Source organism: Marmota monax, unplaced genomic scaffold, assembly GCF_021218885.2.
Source record: "Marmota monax isolate L192 unplaced genomic scaffold, Marmota_monax_Labrador192_F-V1.1 WCK01_AAM20220418_F8-fsc00240, whole genome shotgun sequence".
Lineage (NCBI taxonomy): Eukaryota > Metazoa > Chordata > Mammalia > Rodentia > Sciuridae > Marmota > Marmota monax.
The window spans coordinates 774,568-794,406 of NW_026693696.1; positions in this window are offsets into that span (position 1 = coordinate 774,568).

Sequence of the window (19,839 nt, forward strand, 5' to 3'; positions counted from 1 at the left end):
AGTATTAGGGAATATTAACATGAAAAAGTTTGGTCAAGTTAAACAAGACATATTTAACCTCTAAATGGCTCATTAGCTCACATACTGGGGCTCAGAAGTGCAGTGGGGAAATTAAAATACACTGTCATGTAAAATCTATCTTATCAGTTATCTCAGTGTAGCCTGTGGTTTAGTTTAGGATGTCAAAAATTTCACAGCAAGTAGCTTTCCTGAAAGAAATAATGAGTATCAAACCCAATTTTCTACAGTTATAGAAAATACTGGAAACCAAAGATATACAGCTAAGAGCATAGTTAAAAATTATTAAAACATACCCCAGTTGTGTAAAGTGATTCATTACATCATCTTTAAACTAAGAGTTAGCATAGTCTTAATTCCATTAATGCTACTTTGATATCTCTTTGTCTCCATCAGATGTTAGAACAAAACAAAATAAAAACAAACTATTATAGCTAGTGACAGTGGCCTTAGAAATTTAGTCCATGAATTGAATCCTTGCTGGGATTTTTAGTTCTGTAATTTTAAGTTTTTATGCCTTCCACAGATTCACTTATCACAGCTCAGGTGCATCACTGTCATCAACATCCCTGATAGGCTGAAGTAGTACACAGTGTTTGTGCCCTGTACTCCATGCCTTTGATTCAGCACATATCTCAGCTCCACCTGTGGTAGAGAGCTCCAGGATCTACCTAATGTTCACCTCATCTGGCTGCCAAGATTCTCAGCTCTTCTCCCTGTATTTTGTCTTCAGGAGGAAGTTTGTTCAGATGCAGTGTACCCAAATAAGACAGGAGGAATGGTGATGAGGTGGGGATAGAATCACAGCTGATCCCTGGTTGCAACCCCACCTCCTCTGCTGTGAACATCCAATGTGAACATCCTTCCTGAGTCCTTCCAGGGTTCACTGAGGGAAGGAGTCCTAGTTGCCAACCGTTTAAAAATATAACCATGTTTGCTTGCCTCATCACTGCTCCCCTTCACCCTACCTCTTTTCCGTACTCTTGGTTTTTCCTAATGATCTGTCTATATATAAGTACTTGGCCAACGTTTCATCTGTGGCTCATACTAGAAAGCTGCATCTTACCATTACTCTCTTCATCATCTTCAGTGTCATCATCTTTATTTGTCATAAAAATATTTATTTGATGTTTATTTACATGCTTTCAATATATAAGAGGAAAAATAGGATTTTTCTTCGTTAAGCAGAGATTTTAGTCATACATATTTATCTAACATACTGGAATGTGAAATGAGAAAATAGGATCATTTTAAGGGATGCATAGTACCTTTGTGATTACTTAGGTTGCTGTTTGATTTGAATAATGGAGAGATCACAATGACTTGATGAATTATTTTCATACTCTTTTCCTTTCCTAAGTTTAATCTTATTGTAATGATGGGGAATATCAAATGGTTTCTAACGAAATACTATTAAAAGCATGGAAATAAGGAAACAATTTCAAAACACTAAATCACTTTGGGAATCCATATTTTTATAAGAGAAGTTGGCCTGAGGGCTGAGGCTGGGGCTCAGTGGTAGAGCACAAGCTTTGCATGTATGAGGCACTGGGTTCAATTCCTCAGCACCACATAAAAATAAATAAAGATATTGTGTGTCCATCTACAACTAGAAAAATATTTTTAAAAAAGAGAAGTTGGCCTGATATTTTTATGTACTCATCAAATATCTATAAGCAGTTTAGAGTAATAATTTTTACTTATATATTAGAAAATAAAACTATATAATATAAAGTTTTATAGTCCTTGAAATATTTATTATCTCAGATAATCGTTCCCCTGAATCACTGTTGTTATGGTTTTGATAAGAAATATCTCCTAAAGATTCCAGACTCATGTATCGAAGTCTTGATCCCAAATTCGACAATTCTCAGCAATAGGACATTTGGGAAGTGATTGGATGATGAGGGTTCTGAATCTCATCCGTGTATTAACTCATTGGAAAATGAATGGACTACCAGAAGGTAGTCAAACTGTATTCAGGTTGGAGGACATGGTTGGAATAAGTAAGTTACTGGGGCATATACTTAGGAACTATATATTTCTCTCTCCCCCTTCCTAGTTATTGTGATTTGAGAAATATTCCTCCACCATGCCCTTCTGCCATGATGTTCTGCTTTACCTCAGTCCCAAAATAATGGAGCCAGCTGATCATAACCAGAAGCAAAATCTTTCTTCCCACACATTGTTTGTATCACATATATAAGTCACAACAGTGAAAAGCTAATTGAATACAACTGTATTCTATCTGCTCAGAATATGGTGATCTTTATTTTTATACATTTTTGTTTTGAAATATGTTATCAACCATATATGTATATATATATATGGGTTTATATATACATTCATATATATGTAAAGACACACACATATATAAATACACTTAATTCAGTTCAGTAAAGAGAATAATTTCACAGGGATTTACTACATCTTTTTAAAATAATCAAGGTTTAATAAATTAATCTAGTCATATTCTACATAAGATTTAATATAGCAATTTAAAGATCAGAATCACATATTAATAGCTTGATGATATTTCAAATTTTTACATATAATAAAAATTTTAGTGTATAAAAAGAACACATATCCAATACCAAAAATTAAATGTAAAGAACATCAGTCACTTAGAATGTTCTTACTTAATGTTGAATGATTACTCATATAAGGTAATCATACTGTGCCAAGAAATAATCTCATTTCTGTGGATCATGATAGCATAGATAGAATCACATCATTTTATGTCATAAGATTTTAGAAAAAGAAATTCCAATAAGTAATTGCAAGTGCTTTTTGTAAATTTTCTATTAAAATATGTGTTAAAAAATAAAAGTTTAAAAATATACCACCTGGTTATGATCATGAAAATTTCATGAAGAGATTGCATTTAAACTGGATCTTAAAAAATAAGAAGACAGTTCCAAATGGAGGTTTTGAGGAGATATTCCAAATAATACTTATGCATGATAGAAGATACACAAGAGAAAAAGGAAACACAATGATTAAGTCATTGCAGAATTTTGTAGAATATAATGTGACCTAGAAATATCAATCAGGTCAAATTATCATAGATACTGTAATTAACATGTACATATTTAAAATTCATCTTATATTTAGTGAAGAAATTATTTGAAGATTTTAGTAGGTGTTTCCTCCTTTATTTAAGATCTCACTTTTGGACTTTCCTAGGACTTTTCAACAATTCATATTTTCACCTAAACTTTTTCCTGAGGAGATAATCTCTTCTAGCACCACAGTTATAGTCTGTATTAGTGCTTATGTGCTGTTGTTGTTTCTAAATACCTGAGACTGGGTTTTTTTTTTTTTTTTTTTGGTACCAGGGATTGAACCCAGACACACTTAACCACTGAGCCACATCCTCATCCCTGTTTTTATATTTTATTTAGAGACAGGGTCTCTCTGAGTTGCTTATGGCCTTGCTAAGTTTCTGAGGCTGGCTTTGAACTAGTGATCCTCCTGTCGCAGCTACCTGACACACAGGAGTCATAGGCCTGCACTACAGCTCCCTGCCTGAGACTTGATAATTTATGAAGAACAGAAATTTATTTTCTTAGAGATCTGGAGGCTTGTAAATTCAAAATCAAGTTTTGAGCTGATTCAATTGTCTTTTGAAAGTTGTTCAGTGCCTCCAACATGGCACCTTTTTGAATCAGTTGGTTGAGGGAAAGACTCTATCCTCATATGGTAAAAGGAAAAGAAAGAGTGTACAGGAGAGAACTTTCTTTGTTAAACCTATTTATGAAACACTTGATCACATGCATGAGGTGACATACCTTAATGCTATTGCATTAGAAACTAGGTTTCCCCGGAAATTTCCAAACAAATGGTCTGTATGCAGATGACTGTGTAATTTTAACATTCCCTGCAGTAATTTTACCTGAGGGCAGATAATCTATTTATCTCCATACTTAATATCTTTCTGAAAAAATCAGAAAAGATCTAATAAATTTATTCAAAACTCTCCCATTGACTTTACACCTAAATTGTTTAATCGCTAATATTTTCAATTTAAAAAAATACCATCAGCGCTCTCTCTCTCTCTCTCTCTCTCTCTCTCACACACACACACACACACACACACAAGCTGCTCAAGTTTAAAATAAAAAGAACATTTTTAAGCTGTTCTTTCTGTAACACAGGGCATACCTTCCTGTCTACCAGGAGGTCTGCTGACATCCTTCTCAAAACATCAGATTCTCTATTCCACTCATCACAGTGATCACAGTGACCATCATACTATGGAGCAACTGGGAAAATTCTCTTATCTGGACTTCCTGCATTCACCTTTCATGCTTCAGATCTATTCTTTATGCTGTAGTCACAGAGATCTATAGCATATGTGCTATGTTTTTTCCTAAACAACATTCTCTCTTGTTCAGTATGTTTAAGCCACAGTGTCTCTCTGGCTGTTCCTTGGGCTCTTATACTCTGCCTGAGATATGCTCATGAGTTTATCTATCTTGAGTATAAAGTTTGATGCGTGATAAATTTGAGTAAATCTTGTCCTGCTATTTTTTTCTTACACATTCATTATTTCTTTTACTATTACTTTGGTTTTATCTTCAACATGGTATTATAATAGCTCATTTGTTAAATTGCTGCGACCGGCTAACAGAGCCGAGTCCGGCGAGGGACGGCGGGGTTAAAAATACACAGGACACCAAGGTTCTTCATCCAGGAGGGAGCCTGTGCGCTTTATTGCCAAATTTGTTCCCCTTATATATCTTTTTAACAGCTGCGGGAAATCACTCAAAAGTGAGGAGGGAAGAGTAATAACTGCGTCCTTGGGTTACCTTCACGTCACCGTCCCCTATCAGGAGGCTCGAACAGGTCAAGATGTTCCCAAGAGACAGGTATGCTCCAGGCAGATAAACAGGGAACTGCAAGCCAGAGTCATGGCCTTGTGAGCTGGCCACACTGAAATGCATAACAAAGAACTGGGGGTTGAGTCCCCAGGGGCCAGGGCGGGCCTGCTACCAGCAAAATTATATCTTTTTATTGTTTATCATTCTCTCTACCAAAAATTAAAACAAAACAGAACACTGAATGTTAACCACTTTTCAAGTTTGCATTATGTCATTGCTATATTATCGACATTATAAAACTATTTATGGAATGAGGGATGCATATCCTGGAGGTAAATACTATATCAGTGGAAATCCAGGTAAATATGGGAAGTGAGCTTCAGAAAAAGAAATGCTTGTCATTGACAGAGCCTAGTGCAGTTGAATACTCCATAGGAGGCATTTCATAAATTTTTGTTCAAAGATCGAATGATAAATGGTAGAGGAAGAAAAGGACCACAAATATTGTTCTCCCACAGCAATAATATGATGTGTTAAAATTCAAAATACTCCCAAGTGTTCTCAGAGAACAAACATACATAGAAGCTGAGTCACTGGCTCTCACCAAATGCCCTCATTTGCAAATGCCCTTCAAAGTGGTCCTTTAGCAGAAGACAGAAGTAAAATTTATGATTTTTGGCTTTAGACTTAACAAAGTGTATCAACATGGAAGTGTGGAAGAAATCCAAGCAAGGCCCAAAGACAAGCACTGTAATAATGGGTCATTTTACCATTCTCCATGAAGAAGAAAAAGCTCTATTTTACACATGCATTTTAGATTGTCAGCAATTAGCATTTGCCATGATGAAAGGAAATTAAAATTTTGTGTCTGAGCCTAAGTTGATTTTGACTATCTGGGTAAAAATGTCTTAATGGACTACTGAAATGATATTGCTGCTGCTGCTGGTGCTGCTATTTCTGCTGCTGCTGTTTCTGCTGGTGATCTTATTGGGTTTTCATTTCTTATTAAAAGGATGTCTCTTGCATAAAATGCCAAGAAATGAGTCTCTTGTATCTGTAGCTAAGTATGTGTTGTATTTTATTTAAAATACCAACAGAAATATCTGTAACAAATATTTACTATGTTCCACAGATTTGGTCCGAAGAAGTGTATGATGCACTCTTTCAGTCAAAAGTTGTCCAGGGCATATTCAGCAGCAATAACTCTGCCCTGGCTTCAATTAGAAATAAAACCAATCATTAAGCATTAAAACCATTCACTTGGCTTAATTGCTGTACTTACATGATTTCTCATTAAGTTTGACTATCTAGAGACAGTTGCTGATGGAGAAGGACTTCCTCTTTATGCCTGTTCATCACCTGCTCTGAAACTAATTTAGAATTCATAGAAAAAAATGGCAGTTTTTATAGGCTGATTCCCACCCAGAATAGGTCACAAGATTGTCAAAAGAAAAAAATCTGTTCCTACAAAATTGAGCATTCACATGTTTTTAGACTAGTGCAAAGACTGGAGAACAAGATTTTGGTTTACTTACTCAGACCTTGTCATAAATATATTTTTACAATTTTCTTGATTCTTATCTTTGAAAATATCTAATTATTGATTGCCTATCAAACTTGAAAAGATTCAGATTATTTTATAATTTACTCATATCTTTATAGTTCATTTATAACCTATACTGTAGAAGTTCAGATTTCATAATTTAGATTGCAAAAATTTATTCTAGAGAAAACACATTATGCACATTAGAAACCAGCATATAAACATTTCTCAGTTTTTTTCCTATTATACATAACCACTTTTTGGTAACTCAGGTTTATCTAAGGAATTAGTATATGCTTCATATTTACTAAGGATCATCAAGACTTTAATAGTTATTTCAGCTAATACTTAAAGATATACAAAACCTCTTTCATAGAGTATACATTTTTTGTAAACACTTGTAGATAGGTATGCCAAAAGAGAGTTGGCTATTTTATTGATGAACAATTTAGTGAAGGTTTGAGATTAATATTAAACTTTTTGACAGTGTTGAAAGAGGGATCTCCCACCCCCAATACACACACAAAAAGTAACATATATTCAGTCTCATTCAGGCATCAGAAATATTGCAGGTAGGATGACAATGATTGTTAAAGGAATGAGGGGAAAATGTAGTAGCTATTCTCTGAAACATAAATTTTTGGAGAGATGGCACTACTCAAGATTTCTTAAAACGTTATTCTCATTTACACATTCTATGAAATCTGTTAACCTTAATATTGTCTTTTTCCCTTCAGAGGCTATGATAAAATCTAATTTTTATATTGAGTCTTTTTAAGCTGACTTGCTTGTGATAATCACCTAATAACTCCATCAAGAAGAGTGGTCTACGTATAAGAATAAAGGTGGAAAAGTCTCAGAAAGAGAGTGTATGCTGTAAAGAATATAATGCAACAACAAGAAAATATGAAATTATTTTATTTACTAGAAATTGAGTGATATCAGTGAGAGGAAAATAAAGTATGTTGAGATATTTTAAAAAACAACAAACAAAATTCTTTAGGGAACTGTTTTCAGCAATTTCTTATGAACCTTCATAGAAGATTGAAATGGGGAATTTTTTTAAAATTCATGCCCCTTATGTTTCATTAGAAGTAATAAAATGGAATTGGTATGCTATTTCCAAAAATCCAGAACATACACATTTAACTGAAAATTTTATTTAAAATATGTTGAAACCACAGACTTTACATGGTAAAACAGTACATAATTAAAGGAGTAATAGGAAATGTTCTGTGCAAGTCTATGCCATCTTTTGTCACTTCAAAGTCTACTTTAGACTGAAGCAATTTTCTTGAAAAGACTTCAATCCACACTAATGCACACAGTTAGCAAACGTATCAAGTTTAACCCAAGCACATATTAACTTCAGTGTGACTGAAGCAACTCTGCAGAGTGAGATGTTAACAAACAGTTACCAAAAGAAAAAATCTTGACTACATGGCCTGAGGTTATATTTCAATGATGCATGTAAACTGGGTCACAAAGTTAAAAATGATCAACTCAGCAGTTTTAGAAGTACCTGAAGAGTAGCTCATTTTTAGTTGCCCAAAAAATGTTTCAGCTTTGGTTGGGTTTATTGTCCACGTGAAATATTTAAGATCATTCTATGAAATTAGAAGTACCAAATGAGGATAAAATTTATTTAAATATTATTACATGATTGCATAAACCTTTTTATAGATTTTAAATTCTCATTGTAAGACAAATATTGGCTGCTTGAGTATAAAAAAGATTCAGTATTTGCTATATTAAAAACAACAATACAATTACTACTACAGGAATAGAAATGAGCATTTCCAGCCAGCTAGTCACCAGAGTCATCCAATTAACATCAATGCTTCACAGGCTTTTTCATGCAAATTTTCAATGAAGTGAACCTCATCATAGAAAAGTCATTTCAAAGGAAATATAATCAACAACAAAAACAGAAATGACATTTCAATGTGACAGCTTTATGAAATGAAACAAATTTAAAACACAAATAATGTCTTCACTTTTGGAACACATACCCTATACACTAATAGAAGCATGGAGAAAACTAGCTTGAGTAATCAAGTAATGCAGAATGGACATGGAGTAGGAAATATCTTGAGCAATGGAGTGGAGCAAGTGTGATTCACTTTTTAACAAAAGTGAAATGATGTAACTCATTTTGTAGCACAAAATTCTACCATTGTGGATTCTCATTTTAGAGCCTAATTATTGAGGAGCAGGGGTGAGGCAGAAATATCAGTTTAGAAAGCCATTTATTAATCCAGAGGAGAAATGATGATTAATTTGACAGGTGGTTGTGGTTGGGATAGAGGTGAGGAATAATAGGATTTTAAGTATATGGAAAATATAAGAAAAGAACTATTAATGGAATATATGTGAGCAGAAATTTTCCTATTCAGAGAGTTGGAAGGAATAGGTGACATTAAATGGGGGGAAAATAGAAAAACAGCTTTGAATGTAACTGGAACAGAGAAAAGCACCAAAGATTGGATTCTCATGCATTTTGTTGAGCGCTTTCCTCACAATAGGCTTACAATCCACCTGCAAGTGATTTTTGTGCAAGATATTTGGTAGGGGTCATACTAATATATTTTTAAAAGGTGATACCATTTCTATACCTTTATTTAATTTATTTATTTATTATATGTTGCTGAGGATGGAACCAAGTGCTTCATGGATGCTAGGCAAGCACTCTACCACTTAGCTACAACCACAGTCCCCATAATAATAATTTTTAAATGTATGTTTTAAAGCTGCTTAATGTTACAACAATAAAACAGTTGTTTAACAAAAAAGTGAATAGGCATGGTAGAATAATTCTATAGCATTTTAATGTAGTCTTGGCTAACTGGTATCTTCCTCTGTTCATGGCAGTGTATAAGACTGCATGTCCCCAAAGTGGATCCTGATTCCAAAGTAAGCAGAGACCTTTATCTCAGAGTTGTGTTTTTCCATTCCAACCTGTCAGGTGGATCCCTGAGGAACTACTATAAATGGCACACTCTTATTCATTTATTTATTTTTTCTGATTTGACACTCCTGACTGGGTATATTAGCATCAGATGAAGATTGCTACTCAAACATATGAAAAGCAAACGAAGTAAGGTTTTAGTCAACGAAATAACATTTATTGAATTCTATCATCTCTGTGCTACACAGCAATTTTATTTCTGCATTTCTGTCAAATATGATTCTTTATGTGAGATTCTGTTGCTGGCTTCTTCTTCTTCTTCTTCTTCTTCTTCTTCTTCTTCTTCTTCTTCTTCTTCTTCTTCTTCTTCTTGGTAAAAATTGCCTGTCTTTGTTTCTATACCACTCGATCTTAATAATAATACTAGAGTGTTGGACTAAGGTTAAAAGTAATTTCTAGACTGCTTATTTTACCCTAATTAATTCTAATATTCTTCACTATGTTTTCTACAATTTTTTTGGCATCTGTGTGTCAATTTTCAAGACAAATAGAGTGGATCCTGATTTAAAGACGAAACAGAGAACTTTATGTCACAATTTTTTAAAAAGAATTCTGTTTGTACCTGTCTGGTGAATCCTTGAAGAACTACCATAAATGAATCCCTTTATTTATTATTTTTTTTCTAATTTGGCATTGTCACACAAGGTCATATATCTCAAGTAAAGAGAGTTCCTAGAAATCTTGAAAGACAAATAAACTAATCACTACCACCTGGGGCAAAGCATATCTGTTAGAGAAGCAAGAGAAATATGATAAAGCCAAGAAAACAAGTAATAATAAATGTTGGTGAAGATGTGGGGAAAAAGGTACACTGATACATTTATGGTGGGACTGCAAATTGATGCAACCATTCTGGAAGGCAGTATGGAGATTCTTCAGAAAACTTGGAATGACATCACAATTTGACCCAGTTATCACTCTTCAGTATGTACCCAAAGAACTTAAAATCAGCATTCTACAGTAATGCAAACTTGCCGATGTTTATAGCAGCTCAATTCACAGTACCCAAACTATGGAACCAACCTGCATGTCCTTCAACAGATGAATGCATAAAGGAAATGTGGTATATAAACACAATAGAATAGTCCTCAGCCATAAAGAAGAATGAGATTATGGCATTTGCCATTAAGTGGATGAAAACAGAGATTATCATGCTAAATGAAATAAGGCAATTCCTCTAAACCAAAGGCTGATTGTTTTCTCTGATAAGTGAGGATGCTGAACACAATGGGGGCTGGAGGATAGGGAACTATAGAAGTTTATCAGAATAGACAAAAGGGAACATAGGTAAGGTAGTGGGACAGAAATAGGAAAGAAAATAGAATGAATCAGACATAACTTTCCTCTGCTCACATATGACTATATGACTCAACCAGTTTAACTCCACATCATATATAACTCCAAGAATGGGAAGTTATAATCCCTGTATGTATAATATGTTAAAATGCATTTTACTGTCATGTAATCTAAAAAGAACAAAAAATGAAAAAAAGAAAGAAAGAAATACAATAAAGCAAGTGTGGAAAAATTGGAGACCAAGATACTCCAGGTCTTGATAAAATTTCACTGTAGTTGCAGAAACCTAGGAAGGCCAGATAGACTCCTCCAAGGAAGCTGCTGTTCATGGAAGAGATGGGAGGCCCAGGATTTCACCTCTGGCTTCCCTTGAGCTACAAATAGAAAGTGAGGGCAAATCCATACTTGTAAATTCTGCACTAAGGGTTGTCAGCATGCAACACACATATGAACACACAGGGCCCAGCAGAAAAGCCTGATTTTTTTTTCTGTTTGATTACTTGCATTTAAAGAAATTTCTGTCTAGTCAGCTTTTAAGAGTATGCTAATGTAACAAATATTGTAGTGATGATGCAAAAAGAAACCAAACTTTACAGAACATTATAGAAAAGGTGTTACATAATCAGACAACACTAACCCTAAACAAGCAACAACCACAAACCCAGTGAAGGAAAGATAATGTGACTTTTAGTACTGTGATGTTATGATTTCTTAAATAGTCAGTTTTTGACAACAAAAGGTACACAAAGCATCAAGAAAGCATGGCCCATTCAGAGGAAAAAGAGAAATTAGTGATGATTCTCCCTAAAGAAAAGAGGAAATCAGGCATGGTGGGGCATGCTAATAATAATCCCATTGACTTGGAGGCTGACTAAAGGGGATAATAAGTTCAAAGCCATCCTCCTCAACTCAGAGAGAACCTGTCTTTAAACAAAATACAAAACAGGGCTGGGGAGGTGGCTCAGTGATTGAGTGCCCCTGGGTTCAAACTCAGTACAAATAAATAAATAAATAAATAAATAAGTAGGGCTTGGGATGTGATAGTGAAACACCACTGGTTTCAATCTTTGGTATCAAAAAAAAAAAAAAAATCCCAGAAACTCAGAGATGATTAGGCTTATTAGACAATCATTTTTAAATCAACTCTCTTAAATTTCCTCAAATAATTCAAGTTAAAAACATCAACAACAATATAAAGAAAATAAGAAAAAAAGAACAATGTGTAAACAAGCATACCAATAAAGTAATAGGATATGTAATATATATATATATATATATATATATATATATACATACATATATGTGTGTGCGTGTGTATATATAATGTGTGTATATATATATAATGTGTATATTATATATATATATATATATATATTCTACATCTAAAAAAGAAATTCTTCAGTTGCAAAGTGAAATAACTGAAATTGAAAACAAGATCACCAGGGCAATTTAGCAGTATATTTAACCAGTCAAAGACATAATTATGGCTGGGGATGTGGTGCAAGCGGTAGCACACTTGCCTGGCATGCGCGAGGCACTGGGTTCGATCCTCAGCACCACATAAAAATAAAAGTTGTTGTGTCAACCGAAAAAACTGAAAAAAAATTTAAAAAATTCTCTCTCTCTCTATTTAAAAAAAGACATAATTAATAAACTTGAAAATGCAAAAATGGAAATGATCCAATATTGGAGGAGAAAATAAAAAGAATAAAGAAAAATTAACAGCACCTGAGAAATCTAGGACTATCAAGCATACCAACACTATGCGTAATGTTATTCTCAGAAGGAGGATCCTTACCAAGGCGAAAGAAAATACTGAAAAAGTAATTGCTAATGAGAGACATAAATATCCACATCCAACAAGTGTAATGAATGTCAAGGATAAACTCAAATATGCATACTGTAATCACACTACCCAAAAGTGAAAAGGAAAATTTGACAGCATGATGAAAGTTTTTGTGTCACATATGAGGGATTCTCAGTTGTTAGGGTCTGTAAACAAGTCAGGATGGCAACTGGCATTTTGCCAGAGGGAGTGGTTTGTGAAGTAAGCTAGGGAGCCATTAAGTGCGGAGATTCCTTATTGGTTGACTGCTGTATCTAGTTTATGTTAATTAAGATAAGCTATGTGGAATGTATATATACCCCTCCTGTCCTACAATAAATGGCTCCCACTCCTGCTGTATCAATGTATACAAGTTGTTCATCACCCCCCAGTTATTTTGCTGTATCCAGACTGTGGCACTCAGTATCATTGATATCTGATTTCTCTTCAGTAAATATAGAGGGCAGGAAACAGAAAGGTCAAGTGTTTAAAGTGTTAAAACAATTCATCAACAAAGAAACCTATAGCCAGGAAAACCATCCTTCAAAAAATGAAGGAGCAATGATGATGTTGATAGACAAGTAAAAGCTGTGAGCATTCATTACTGTCATGAATAGTTTAACACTGTTGAAGAAGTGTCAAATAAAGTCTTGGCAAAAAAAAAAAAAAAAAAATTACTGATGACTAAACAGAAACTTGGTTCCTGACAAAGAAGTGGTGAAAGGTAACTACATACCTACATAAGAAGGTTAGTGTAATTTTATTTTTATTGTAACTCATCTTTTACTCATGTTTTCTATATTAACTAAAAGTGAAATTCATCAAACAATATTTATAAATTTTTGTCAGTACATATCTACTATATAAAACTGGACTTTCAACAATAACAACGTAAAAATAAGAGGCAGAAGTGAATAGGAGGAGAATTGTGAATGTTACTGAAACTAAATTGGTTTGAATTCCAACTTGTTTGTTATATGTTTAAAATGTTATTTGGAATTCCCAAGGTAATCATTAATTAATTAATTCATTACCATCTATTCAAAGTAAAATGTACAGAATCCATACCTCTACTTGCATACTGTCACAAATGATATAGTCCCTACCTGTGTGCCATCTTTCCCATCATCCTATCTAGCCGAAATGCCACACCCATGGAGTTTAGTAATTATTTCCAATAAAGTTCATGAAAAAATACACTTGACATTCAAACATTTCAAGTACAATTGAGATAATATTTTAAAAATTATTTTAGAGTATGATATTTGTGCTTAAAAAAGAAAGAGTTTTCAGTGCACAAATGTATCAATATAGGTATTTTTTCTTTACCTCCGTAACATTACCTATTACTCTGCACACACTAGATATCAAAAAATGATCATGTAAATGAATAAATGGATACATATATGTGAGAACCTTTTAACTGAATTTTCTCTGTTTGACTAGACTGCTGCTCTGCTATTTTGTCATGGTCAAGAAATGACCTGAGTGCTCTTTTAAATTTTGCCTTCTTGAAAATAAAGAAAAACTCAAAACATACTTCTCAAAATGCTAACACCTGAACACTAATTTTACTTTTTCTCTAGAATATAAAGTTTTGGAATTTCTGGGTCAATCATCATCTCCTTTGCCATTAATGTGTCAGTCCTGGAAAAGTTCTCCAATAGGCATGGAATCCTAATAATAGATGGCTTTGTAAAATTCTGTTGGGTTTTCAATTGATCATTTGAAATTATTTTCATTTGACAGTCACAAATTTATAAAAAACATGGGGATGTTTGGCAGAATTTTTTCTTTAAGTAATTTATATGCCATTATTTTAATAAGTAGTCATCTAATTTAATATTTCTTCTAGAATATAATGAAAGAAACTGATAATTCATGGGGAAGTGCACATATGGAACAAATATCATGAATTGAAAATATATACTTGGAAAGAATAATATATTATTTTACGTTTTAGTAATTGTTAAAAGTTTACATGATAATTATGAACTTCAAAAAATGTAAATTGCCAACATATTTTAAGATACTTTGCATAAACATAAAAGGAAAGAGATTAATCTGAAATGAAAAATATTTCAAATGATCAGCTAAAGATCTAGTGGAGTAATCAGTTACTTGCTAGCTTACAGTATGCTAGGAAAAAATGTGAGCATTTTCTATCTTGATACAATAGATTCTTTACTTCTTTAAATACTTGAGTTATTTGATAAATACATTTGTAGAATTAATAGAAAAGAAGCAGTGAAAACAAATTCAAATTTTTCATAAGAAAATGGACAAAGACTCTTTTTATCAAGTAAATATTTGCAACTATCAAAAAGATGAACTAATAATATTGGGTTTCTAGCAAAACAAAAGTTCTAAGTTCTTTTCACAATATAACATATTAATGAAGTTCTTTCTGTTGAATAATTAACTGGATAAGTATGTCATTTTTTTCCCATTAGAAATATATTTATTCAATATTTCAGTTGTCAAAATTTATTTAGAATGTAATCATTTGAAGATTAATCATTTGATATTTTAATTTTATGATCCAGTTAATTATCATTACTAATTTTGAACTGCATTATAGAATTCAGGGTTAAATTTCCCATGTAAATATTTAAATTGTAAATAGTAATAAATAATGCAAAATTTATATCTTCTTTATTATAGAATCTACATGACTAGAAGAGCACATCTTAAACAGCACAAATTTACAATGTTTCCCTCATTTCAGAAACTTCTGCAGGACAACATTTGTTTAGAGAGCTGTTTTTTTTTTTTTTTTTTGGCGACTCAAAGCCAGTGAAAATTACACTGTGTTTTTTTTTGCTTATCTATTTATTTATTTATTTATTGGTTGTTCAAAACATTACAAAACTCTTGACATATCATATTTCATACATTAGATTCAAGTGAGTTATGAACTCCCATTTTTACCCCAAATACAGATTGCAGAATCACATCAGTTACACATCCACATTTTTACATAATGCCATATTAGTAACTGTTGTATTCTACTACCTTTCCTATCCTCTACTATCCCCCCTCCCCCCCTCCCATCTTCTCTCTCTACCCCATCTACTGTAATTCATTTCTCTCCTTGTTTTTTTTTTCCCATTCTGTTTTAATTCTATTCATTTTCAGTTTCTAAGTAATCATGCATTTCCTGTTCATTTTCTTCCAAACTAAGTCTTTGGAGTAAAAATCGGGTTAAGAAAGGTATGCCTGTTAATGTAAGGCTTCAGTGAGGAAGAAGTAAATGGTAGAGCTTTAAATAACCCTCCTGTTTTGCAGATATCTTCTTAATCCTTTTGGTTGTGAATAATGGATACTGGAGCCAGTGCACACAAATAGTATGACTTTGAAGAATGCATGGGTGTAGATATGAAGGAATGCTAGGTGGGATTGGTTAATACCAATGGTTACTAGTATTAGTCCTAGTTGGTTTGAGTAGAAAATGCGATTATTTTTGTAATATCGTTTTGGGTTAGAGCACAGATGGTCGTAATAATGTAGTAATAGTTCCTAAGTATAGGGAATTAGTTTGAATAGATTTGTTGTTCTCTATTAGTGGATAAAAACAAAGCTGAATAAAAAATTTTGCTACAACTATGGTGCTAGAGTGTAGTAGGGCTGATGCACAAGTTGGGTCTTGATTCCACAAGGGAGCCAGGGATGCAGGCCGAATTGGGCTGACTTTTCGGTTGGTACTAGGAATAAGCCTAGGAGAGGGAGCAAAGTAGTGTTTGTTATAAATAGCTGTTGGAATTCTCATGAGTTTGAGTTTAGTAGGGATGTTAATTCACAATAAGTGGGGCACTAGAGAAGAAGAGAATTAGGGGCTGGGTTTGTGGCTCAGCCTTAGCGCGCTCGCCTAGCACATGTGAGGCCCTGGGTTAGATCCTCAGCACCATATAAAAATAAATTAATAAAATAAAGTTATTGTGTCCAACTACAACTAAAAAAAGAAATAAAAAATAAAAGATAAATGAAAAGAGTTACCTTATATTAGGTAGAGGAAAATGAAGGGATGGGATTTGAGGATAGGAAGGATCGTAGAATGAAACAGACATTATTACTTTATGTATATATGTGACTGCATGACCAATATGATTCTACAACATGTACACTCAGAAAAATGTGAAATTATATCCCACGTGTATAAATGCATTACATTATCATATATAACTACTTAAAACAAATTAAAAAATTGCATTAAAAAAAAACTAAACAGTGATTAGAAAGAGGGTCCCATCCTCCCCATTTTTCATAGTATTTCCATCTAAATGCTTTTTAAATGTTGCTTTTAGAATATGCCATAATTGTGGATTGCTGGTCTACATTTGCTTTCTCTGTTTCTACCATATTTTTTTGTACTTTCAAATGTACTTACAGTTTTATATGTGGGTGCTTTTGTCTGACTCTTTTGTGATATGGAAATATTCTTGTATATTTTCTTTTACATCTCAAGCACAGTGTGTCACTTGGGCATGCTAAGTAAATCTTAGAAGAATATACATGACGTGAACAGGACAGTGAAAGAAAGATAGAAAAGGTAACGAGAAAGGAGAATTTTCCTTTTGATTTAAAAAATGGCATGCAAAAATACAGGATTTGGGATACAATAAAAAAAATTTAAGCACTCATTTTGCAGAAAAGGAAATGTGTCAAGGATCCTAATAATTTTCTATAGATCCTATTAACTTCCTTTTATTATTGCAACAAATCATTACAACTTGTGTGCTTTGAAACAAGACTGATTTATTATCTAAATATTATTATTTTTTGTTTTGGTCATAAGGTTCATTTTTAATTTTAACTCCATAAAGGCACACAGTAGACATTTAACAAGGAGCTTTAAAATGAAGCAAAAATATCATGCTGAGTGACATTTGCCAATCCTGAAAAACCAAGGGCCAAAGGTTCTCTGATTTGTGGATGCTAACTCAAACCAAGGGAGGTTGGAAGAGGAATAATAGAAATCCATTGGATTAGACAAAGGGAAATGATAGGAAGGGGGGCAGGCGGGTAATAGGAAAGACAGTAAAATTAATTGGACATAACTTTCTTAGCCTTGTATTTGAACACATGGCCGGGGTAACTGACTATTCTTTCCATCAGCAGTCCTAAGTGGGTCATAATGAACTAAAGCTAAGGTGTTCACAGTGTTGTATGTAGTTTCTTTGTTCTTATCTTTCTTTTCTTCTGTTCTTAAGAGGTTCTTAGCTAATGATTTCCTTTCATCTTTTTTTTTTCTTCCTCTCTCTGGTTTGGAACATACATTTATAACTAACTTAAGCCAACTTTCAAATTAGACAACATTGCTTCATAGGTAATGCACATACATTATAACATAGTTAAATCAATTAATAAATTAAATAGAAGGTGTGACATTATCCTTATTTCTTCTCTGCAACTCTTCTTTTCTTCATGGAGAACCAGATTCCTGACTGAAATCTTTTTTTTTTTTTTCTTTTGGTCTTTTTTCTTCTGTTGTTAAATGGAATTATTTTCCACTCCCTCTAGCTTCTTTGAAGATTTAGTTTTTGCTTACGGTTTTCTGCAGTTTGACAATATGTCTAGGTATAGAGTATCTGATGTTATATACACACACACATATACACATACTTCTTGGTATTCTTTGACGTTCCTAAAACCATAGTTTGGTGTCTCATTCCTTTCACAACATCCTCAACCAGAGTTTACTCAAGTACTCGTTCTGTTTCTTCTCTATTCTTGTATTACCATCACATGTACTACATGGTTTTTAACTGTACCACTGTTGTCAGATATTTCCTTTCTTTTTTTTTTTCATTATTTTCCTATTGTTTCTCAGTTGGAGAAATGTCTACTGACAGATCTTCTATCTCACTGATTCTGTCTTCACTCACTTCTAGTGTGCTGATGAGCCGATCAAGGACACTCTTCACATTTGTTACAGTGCTTTTGATTTCTAGAATTTAAAAAAATATATATATTTCTTAGTATTTTTATCTCTCTGTTTACATCACTCATTGGCTAATATAAGTTGCTCAGCTTTCTATAGGAGGTCCTAGAATATTAAACACAGCTATGCTGAATTCCCATCTGAGAATTTCAAAACCTCTGCGACATCTAGGCTAGATTCTGATGTTTATTCAGTCACTTCACTCTGTGGTTCTGTTTTGTTTTGTTAATCTTTTATCATGCTTTGTAATATTTTATGGAAAACAGGAATAATCATGTGTCAGGTAGAAAACACTAAAAGTAAACAAGCTTTTAGTATGTTTCACATTCATATGGTGAAAAACTAGGTAGTTTAATATTTTCTATATACGTGAGTAGCAAAGGCTAAATTTCCTCTATGATACTTATTTTTGTTGCCCTATTATCTTTTAAATAGGGCCTGTGCCTTGCAGTTCTTTTAGTTGCTTTCTATTTATACAGGAATTTGACTGATGTGATGGTATCAGAATTTCAAGCATCCCCATTGAGTTTCAGTGATCCTCATGTAGAAGTAAAATTGCAATAAAAAATCTAATTTTTTTTAAAGAGAGAGAGAGAGAGAGAGAGAGAGAGAGAGAGAGAGAGAATTTTTTAATATTTATTTTTTAGTTTTCGGTGGACACATCTTTATTTTATTTTTATGTGGTGCTGAGGCTCGAACCCAGTGCCCCGTGCATGCCAGGCAAGTGCATTACCACTTGAGCCACATCCCCAGCCCCTAATATTATTTTTAAAAAGTTTGAAAATCAAATTTCTTCAAAAATAGCATCAACAAAACTGAATCATAGCATGACAAAAAGAAATCCCGAAAATTTGAAAGATTTAATTTGACAAAATTGCTAATAATTTTGAAAGAATTTAGATAAGGCCCAAGTCAGGGTCAATTGGATATTCAACTGAAGTTTCCATTCACTAGATATTTTTAATATCTGTGTAGTGGAAATTTGTATTTAAATTCACTTGGTTCTCAAAATGTTCCCATGACAAAATTACTATCTGGACTGGCATTAATTAGGATCTTTTTTTTTTTATTGGTTGTTCAAAACATTATAAAGCTATTGACATATCATATTTCATACAATAGATTCAAGTTGGTTATGAACTCCCAATTTTACCCCAAATACAGATTGCAGAATCACATCGGTTACACATCCACATTTTTACATAATGCCCTATTAGTAACTGTTGTATTCTGCTACCTTTACTATCCTCTACTATCCCCCCTCCCTCCCTTCCCATCTTCTCTCACTACCCCATCCACTGTAATTCATTTCTCTCCTTGTTTATTTTCCCATTCCCCTCACAACCTCTTATATGTAATTTTGTATAACAATGAGGGTCTCCCTCCATTACCATGCAATTTCCCTTTCTCTCCCTTTCCATCCCA